This window comes from Sinohyriopsis cumingii, chromosome 15, assembly GCF_028554795.1.
Source record: "Sinohyriopsis cumingii isolate HCF-2022 chromosome 15, ASM2855479v2, whole genome shotgun sequence".
Classification (NCBI taxonomy): Eukaryota; Metazoa; Mollusca; class Bivalvia; order Unionida; family Unionidae; genus Sinohyriopsis; species Sinohyriopsis cumingii.
This window is the reverse complement of record NC_142975.1, coordinates 51,687,854-51,697,154: the sequence shown is the minus strand read 5'-3', so window position 1 is coordinate 51,697,154 and position 9,301 is coordinate 51,687,854.

The following is a 9,301-nucleotide window of genomic DNA, read 5'->3' as shown; positions in this document are numbered from 1 at the left end:
ATCAGTCAAACGTTGAGCAGAACGACCGCCAAGTATCCCATAACGACGCGTGGAAGTGAAAACGTTCACCATTCCCGTTGGACATCATTCCATGATCGAAGATCATCTGTTCCAAGGACAGCTACCCAAACGTTTGATCCTTGGTATAGTCTCGAATTCAGCCTTCAACGGAGCCTTCGCTCAAAATCCTTTCAACTTTCAACACTTTAACGTGAAGAAAATCGAAGTCAGTCGCGATGGCAAAACCTTGTGTACCCGACCTTTCGAACCTGACTTTAAAGAGAAGAATTACTTGAGATCGTACTTGTCCCTGTACGAAGCCACCGGACAGTTAGGAACCAACACCAGTCACGGTATTACGTACGAGGATTACGCAGGAGGCTATGCTTTGTGGGCTTTCGATTTCACTCCAGACCAAGGCAGCGACCAGGGACATTTCCACCCTATAAAATCAGGCCAGATTCGTGTGGAACTTCAGTTTGCAGAACCACTGAAAGAGACAGTGAACGTCATCCTGTATGCAGAATTCGATAATACCATAGAAATCAACAGTTTGAGAGAAGTCATCCTAGATTACTAGAAACCATGGAAGACTGTTGTCCCTCTTTACCTAGTGGAGAAACTTTGGAGATGGAATGTGAGGAGACCGTGGAAAAAGAAGAAGTGATCATGATGAAGTCGAGATGGCCAGAACAAGAAGCCCATTTAGTCTCCTGTTTTGCCAAACACTTGGTCGACAAAATGACGGAATTGATCAAGAAAAATTGCTATGGATGTCAAAACGATCATCCCAGTCAAATTCAACACGATAAATGCCTGATGTTGAGCCAAGAAGAAAAATTGGACGAGTATCTGGACGAAGCTTGGAGTCTCATCTCAAACAAAGACGTGTTGCACCAGTGGTATAAAGACTTGCGTGAACATTCTTGTCCACCATTAACCACTCAAGAGATCCATCGTATCGAAGCTCTCCTGAATCAGAGTGAGGAAACAGAACGAATAACCGTTTATTCGTCAGACATTTTCAAGCAAAAAGTCAGGATCGAATTGACGACTTATTATTACCTGTGAAGAAGAAAACCACAAAACAATGGATACCTGGGAACTTTATTACCTTTTGAACCACAGTTCGTATACGGCTTCTTGGAATCCTGTCGTCTGTGCTAAAGATGAACTCCCTCATCGCAAACCTCAAGACCATCAAGCTTACGTGATCAACACGGACGACAGTCATCTCCCAGGAACCCACTGGGTAGCCGTTTACTTTCCTCAAGAAGGATGTGTGGAATATTTCGATTCGTACGGATTGCCCCCTTTGGAAGACGATATCATTGACTTTATGAGAAGAAATGCTCAAACCACCCGATTCAAAAATGTGAAATTACAAGGCACAGATTCCTTGGTGTGTGGACAATATTGTGTGTATTTTCTGCATCATCGCAGCCTGGGCTATTCCTTAGAACATTTAGTGACTCATTTCGATCCTCGTTCTTCTGCTAGAAATGATGTGAAAGTAGACCGATGGTTTTGTGACCATTATGCTTATCTTTTGTCTCAAGCTAGGAAACGTAGTGTCCATCAATGGCCTAATGATTTCCAACAGTGGAAATCACAATTTCATTCACAACGTTGTCAGCCCTGTTCAAAGTAGTTAGTATTTGAAGAAAAAAATGTTTGTGATTAGAAAAAGATTGTTTGATGTTATAGTGTTGGATTATTGTTAAAAATGTTAGAAATGTTGTTGTTTAGTGTTAAGTGATTTTTGAATAAAAAATGTTGTGTTTAGAAAAAAATGCCTTTGTCTTTTGTTTAGCTATAAGAATGTTGGATTGATGCTCTTTCATTTCTTACTATCCCTCTCATGACACTCACTAAACGTTGCGACTCAAAAACCGTGTGGGGATGTTTTCCTTCACGTCCGCGCTTTGACTTTAAGAACCGGTTTGTTCCCAGTCTAACCATCCATTGTCGACTCATCCTCCTAAGAAGATGTGTTCCAAACTAGCTAAGCTCAACGAAGCCTACGTGAATTTGCATAGGGTCAGACACAGTCTGATACCGAAGCCAGAAGAAATAGAGAATGTGAGAATGTTAAAAATCACTGAAGACCTGATAGAAGAGCTCTTCAGAGAAGAAATGAACAGGGAGAAAGAAGAATGGACAGAGAAGTACAGACTTCAGAGACAGCAGCAACAGCAGCAACAACAACAACAACAGCAGCAACCTGAAGCTGACAGAGGCTTTGTCGATTGTCGTATCGACACCAAAGAGTTCTTCTTCTCTTTCCGAAGAAGCAGACCTATCGCCAGAAAGTCTATCCTCAGAGGACATCGCATTCTTAGAAACTAAAAAAGAATGCCATAGCAAACAAAAAAACAGCCCTTTTCAGGGCTACCCAATACTCTAGAAAAGAAATAACTATTAATTTGCCAATGTGTGTAGGTAGAGTAGTGTGAAAATAAACACTAACTCTTTTATAAAAAATGTGAGGGTATGTGTTTGTGTGTTTGTGTGTTTGTAACTGCTCACGTCAGTTGGTGTGGATAGTACATTAAAATGATGTCTTTTTTGGTGTTTGAGGTGTATATTTGGGGTTAGATTGGATTGGTTTTGCGTATGTGGATAGTCTATTGAAGTGATTTATGAAAAAATTTTAAAATAGTGATGGGTAGCATAAAAAGTGAGTGAGTGTTTCTTTTAGGTCCGCGCGTTGTTGTTGTTTTTGGTCATGATCTAGGTAAGATCAATTTTATGTTTTTAGGGGATGTTTTCCTTCACGTCCGCGCTTTCACTATAAATTGAAACTCGCTGGACAGTCTAGCTACCCTTGTTGATTGATCAACACAAGAATGAATAGTAGCAGAATAAGCAAACTTCTTGAACTCCAGATACATCTGGAATATGTAAGGCGCCTGGTCAATGAACTGGCTGCGGAGGCTATAATAGAAGAAGAAAGAATAAAGAAGGAAGAGGAGGAGAGAAGACAGAGGGAAGAGGAGGAAAAGAAAAGAAAAGAGAGGATGTCGTTCAATATTCCCGAGACAGAGGATTGGGGTGATGAAGCGAATCATCCTCCCTCTTCGCTCCCCAGAAGAAAGGTGAAAGGAGACTGGGGAAGAAGATGCGTGTGTGGCGCCAGGCCAGGAAGGTGTAATCATTAGATAGTTGCATCTGGAGTTAAAAAAAAAACAGCCCTTTTCAGGGCTATCCAATACTCTAGAAAAGAAATAACTATTAATTTGCCAATGTGTGAAGGTAGAGTAGTGTGAAAATAAACACTAACTCTTTTTTAAGATCGTGTGAGGGTATGTGTTGGTGTGTTTGTGTTTGTAAGAGTAAAGGTATGTTTGTGCGAATAGTAGATTATGGGTTTCTTTATTGTTTCTTAGCAAATGTGGAGAGTATAGTTTGGGTTATATTATATGAAATGAAAAAGTAGGGGGATGTTTTCCTTCACGTCCGCGCGTTGTTTGGTCATGATCTAGGTAAGATCCATTTTATGTTTTTAGGGGGATGTTTTCCTTCACGTACGCGCTTTCAGTATAAGAACCCACAGTATTCGTCGTTCAAACCATTCTACATAGAAGATGGCTTCAAACCACCTGGATAAATTTCAATCATTGCAAGACGTCCTTGACAATTTGGGCATGATAGAACAAATGCTCGTACGACTCGTTGAAGACCACTATTCTTATAGTCCGCATAGAGTAAAAATGGAAATTAACAACTTAAGAAAAGCAAAGGACATGATCAGTGGTGTGATGAAGGAAATAAAGGAGGAGAAGGAGGATGAAGAGGAAAAGATAAGAATAAGAACATGGAACGAAAAAATTGAAAAAGAAGAAGAAAATGAGAAGAGGAAGAAAGAAGAAGAGAAGAAAGAAGAAGAGGAGGAGAAAAAAAAAGAAAGAAAAGAAGAGAAAGAGTGTTGGAGATAAAATAAGAAGTTGGTGGAGGAAAAGAAGAAATTAGAAGCAGAAGAAGAAGAAGAAGAAGAAGAAAACCCAAAGGCCCTTTTCAGGGCCCCCATATTTCTCGAAAAGAGATAGCCTTTCCAGTGCCTACCCCTTTTTTATTTTTTATTTTTTAAAAAAAAAAAAAAATCCCATGTTAATTTCCTTTGTCGCTATATGTTCCCACGATTTTTCTCCATGTTCAAATCCCCTTGTCGCTATATGTTCCCACGATTTTTCTCCATGTTCATTTCCCTTGTCGCTATATGTTCCCACGATTTTTCTCCATGTTAAATTTCCCTTGTCGCTATATGTTCCCACGATTTTTCTCCATGTTAAATTTCCATTGTCGCTATATGTTCCCAAGGGGTCCTGTAATGCTAATTCCCATTGTCGCTATATTATCCCCCTTCACTACTAGCGAATGTAGTTACGATCAAAGAAAGATTGGATATGAAGTAAAAAAAGTAATAGAATTATGAATCATATCATTTGCTCATACATGAGCGCATGCGTAACATTTTAAAAAGAAACTGCTGATAAACTCGAGCTACGGTCATGCACGAAACGTCCAGCATTAAAAACTCCATTTTTCACTACTTACAACGTCAACTTAATGCTTGACCAGCTAAAACCAAGACATCAATCTGAATAAATATTTAGAACGATCTGGAGACGCATCAAGCGATATCACAATCATTGAGGAACCTTACAGATTTTCAATTTATCCAGGAACGGAATACGATCAACAGCATGAAATTATGGGATTGGTCGAGTTCATGAGACTGAGATGTGTGGTACTTGTGACAACAAAAAGTGGCTATGCAAGATTTAACCTTTGACTTTTCAAGTGGAAGCAACTTTGCTAAGTCATCGGCACTGAACAAATCCATGTGCGAACGAATTAAGAAATGAAAAGCTTCCTTGCATAACTGTCAAGTTTTGTCACGAAATAAATTTATAAAGCTTAAGTATGATAGTTCGCAAGAAAAAAAATTATATTCTGAAAACGAGTTTCTCTTTTGTTTTAGTATATGTATTAAAGTTTAAGGCACAAAAAGAAAATAGACTGTACGTCTTTTTTTGACACAAATGCTGAGTATATAATGTAGTTAGATCTATATCAGCAAGTCCTCTGACTAGACTATGTATCATGGCTTGTATTTAGGTTAAGGAATAAACTTAATGAAACTGGAGTAATAAGCTCAATGCACAGTATCACAACATCTAGAACGCATGCCTGGAATACACCCTACTGATGTCTTGCGCTTGTGGTAAGAAACAAAGCTATGGATCATGTTATCAAACGGTCAAAACTCAACGTCAAACTGACTAGTTTAGAAAACGGTCACTACTTGATGACTTCAGTATACCTAAAACACTTTGTGGATTGATTGCGTTTCTGCCAAGAAGTAAACTTTCTTTTTACTGGGACGATATGTCAATGGTTGAGGTCAGTGTGATGCACAGAAGCAAAACAGATTCTGCAAAATAATGTCATTTATAATCCACTACAACTGACCTTGTTTATGGCTAAGAATTACTGCCTGCTTTTAGTTTACAAGCACAATCGTTTTTTGCAGCTATAATAAGAAAGCAAACATGGTAGTACAGCCATAAGAATAAATACATGTAAAAACTGGAAATCTGCGTCACACCGAGTCACATACTTTTGTCTCGAATTCACACACTATTAAACACATGCCACCACATCTTTTTGACACATTAACCAAAGTTGCTTAAATCTTTCAACTTTAGTTCTGAAAATGATATTATAATCTTCAAATCCTTTGTTACTTTACTGACGATATGATTCCATACTAGACCACTATAAACACGTTTGCAGCTGATCAAGATGGTCACTAACAGTATATACTGAAAAGTAGCAATTACATGATTGCAACACACTGCACTCAATACAATGTCGAGATTCTACGGTGGAAACGATGTGTCATTCCTAATCAATACTGAATTATGAAACATAAAGAAGGATCTCAGTGTTTGAAGTCTCGTTCTTTAACGCTGGTGCCGTATCGATATTTGAGTGTTGTTGGTGTGAGAATATTATACTGAGTCGGAACTGCTATGTATCTGTATCCCTTTCCTTTGTGCTGCTAGTAATACAAGCTGCAGATGAATGATGATAACACTGAGGTCATTCTGATCACAACACAAAGAATTTCTCATCCTTTACCTCAAACAATAAATATCAGCAGCACCAACATTAAATTCACACAATCAGTACGAAACTCAGGCGTTACTCTGGACAGTACTCTCACATTGCACCAACATGTCATGAACATATGCAAGGCTGCATATCTTGAGCTGAGACGCATCAGCTCAATTCGCAAATATCTTTCAGTTGATGCCACTAAAACACTTGTGTGTTCATTAGTACTTTCAAGACTGGACTATTGTAACTCAATTCTGTCTGGTTCATCTTAATATCTGCTCCAGAAACTTCAAAAAGTTCAAAACACAGCTGCTCGGATCATACTTAGAGTACCACGATCAGAGCACACCTCCCCGCTGCTCTGTACCATACAGTGGCTATCCATTCGATCCAAAATCAAACACAAAATGTGTACTCTGTGCTACGTTGCACTGTCGGACTCTAGTCCAACATACCTATCCAGAGGCGTAGCTGGGGGGGGGGGGGGCAGGGGGGTACATATATCCCCGGGCGCCAAGGTACAGGGGCGCCAAAATGAGGCTTACAACGTTACATTATAATAAGTAAACAAGGGTAATATTCAAAAATGTGATTAAACGGGGAGGGGGCTGGGGCGCCAATTTTATAGTTTGTCCCCGGGCGCAAAATATCATAGCTACGCCTCTGTACCTATCCGACCTCACCCACGTGTACACAGCAGCAAAATACTTACGCTCCTCTTCTGACAATTGTATACTCATTATTCCCACTGTGAAAACAAAGTCATATGGACAGCGTTCTTTTGCATACCAGGGCCCAACAACGTGGAATGAATTGCCCACTGAACTTAGACACAAAGGCACAGTGATCACATTCAAGAAGGCTCTCAAAACTCACTTATTTCGACTGCAAGAACAAACGTAAAGACCTAATAATGTTTCGTACCTTAAATATTCTCAGCAAGTTTTTCAATGTTTTCTTATTTCATGGTGTTTGTTTTTGTAATATCATTATGTTTTTTTTTTTTTTATTGGTGTTGTCTAATGTTGTAAAGCGCTTAGAGCTTCTAAAGATTAGGCGCTATACAAAGTCCTCATTATTATTATTATTATTATTATTATTATAAGTATTATTATTAATGCCTAATGATTGTGTTTGATGTAGCACTAAAGCAAACTACCCTTTGGAGTGTTTATTGCATAACTTTGAAATCGTTGTCATTTTTACTTGTACAAGTCGATTGTGCTGCAGATCAATAATTCGAGTCTTCATAATAGTTTATATTTATAACAACATTTTCCCCTAAAAGGAAGCAACTAGTTATTTATTCATACTGTAACGAAGTGAATTTTTCAGAAAAATGTTATTGCAACACATACACGAGTCAATCTTGTCGCTGTCAGCGTGACAAGTAACACTTGGCTTTGACGTATGGACTAACCCACAACAAATCGTTAGGCTGCAATGATTTAACCTTCCTTGTTGGGGGCAAGATTGATTTTTAATTAGAATCCGTTTGGATAAAAGTCAGAAAAATATGTTATTAAGTAGCGGGAAGTGACAGCGTAGAGACAATACAGAGACAGCTTGTGTATTTCGAATAAGTGTCGTAAAATGAGTTTTTTCCCCAGAAATAATTAATACAGTTGGACTAGAGAGAATTAGTGTAAGTTCTAAGGGCGTGTTAGATATTTGGTGGTTAGATAAAGTTAATTCTGATTAGCTACGCCAAACGAGGAATACGTACATCCCTGATTAAATTCAATGTTTTAAGTAATCTCCGTCGCGAATTAGTCTGTCCAAGTTTTTCCTGCGGATGGGGATGTCTCGACTCCGAGTAGAAAGTGTTTTCCTGTTATAAATTGTGCAAAGGACGGGTGTCTCGAAGTTGAGGAACTTGGAAAGAGAAATTATGCCTAAAATAGATATATTCGGTTTCACAGAAAAGTGAGTGAGTCTCAGAAAGCTTAAGGGTTGAGTCAATCGCATACAATCTGTTCACTGATATACGTATGTAATTATTGATTGCATGTATTCGTTGTAAAGTCATATGTCAAATTTTCCCATGAGTTCCGAAGTCAGTTGTTTGCCATCATTTGTCTTCAGTGTTATATGACTCATGTATTCTAAGAATGTCATACAATTGTTCTTTGATAAATGATAAACTTTGACTCTGAAAGGACCGGAAGCGACCAGGTTATGCAGACATGCGGATGAAATGAATTCTGTCATTCACTTGATTCTGTGATGAAATTTGGTTTATTTGTGTAACAGAACTGCTAATTTTATTTCTTAAATTTTTTTAAAATTCTATTTTTACGAAAAATAGTTACATTTAAAAGTCGTGTTCAATTTTATTCTGTTTACGTAACTGATTAATTGTTACATCTTATATGCGAAGGTTCGTGTTGTTCTATTCTATATCTCTGATCAGATCTGTTATCCCATCCCATAATTTCACATTTTATTATTTTTACTCAATCCGAGCAACAACACTGAGGTCGAGCATATTCCAGATAGCGATAACCAAATCAATGCGCCACATATCAAGTGGGCGACCCTAACACATACAGACATCACAACTGTTATAGGGAAAAACCAGACTATCACATTATTCCTACACAATATTACTTACGTGCTATACAGATATATAAAGTAGCGTCGGATCATAACAGTATTTTTCATGCCAATACCCAATAGTTAATGTTTAGAATACATTTTGAGACACTCTTTTTACCCATTCAATAACATTCCTTTTGCATATTTCTCCAAAGTCAGACATGTACGCAACGTTTTCACTGTCTCGTCATCTCACTCGTGCCAGATCGTAAAAATAACGATAGTTTGTGTTAAGAGATAATTTGAGAGTAATTATTTTAATTTAATTCATTGAAAATACAAAGTACTTATTGAGATTTTGGACTAAAACACAACAATAGGATTAATGAGAAGTCATTCAAATATTTCAAGGTTGTATCATTGTGGAACATCAAAACTATTGGATTTCATTTTGATCAATTCGAATTCATTCGGAACTTTCTTTACTTTTGGACTTGTGACTATATATTTAGAATTATCTGGAATTTAATTCACAACAGTCTAAGTTACTCTTAAATTACCAACTTGTAACTTAGAGAAGTACTTTATTTGCTGATTTTATGTAAACGTTTGGTTCCACTTCCTTTCTATGATATAG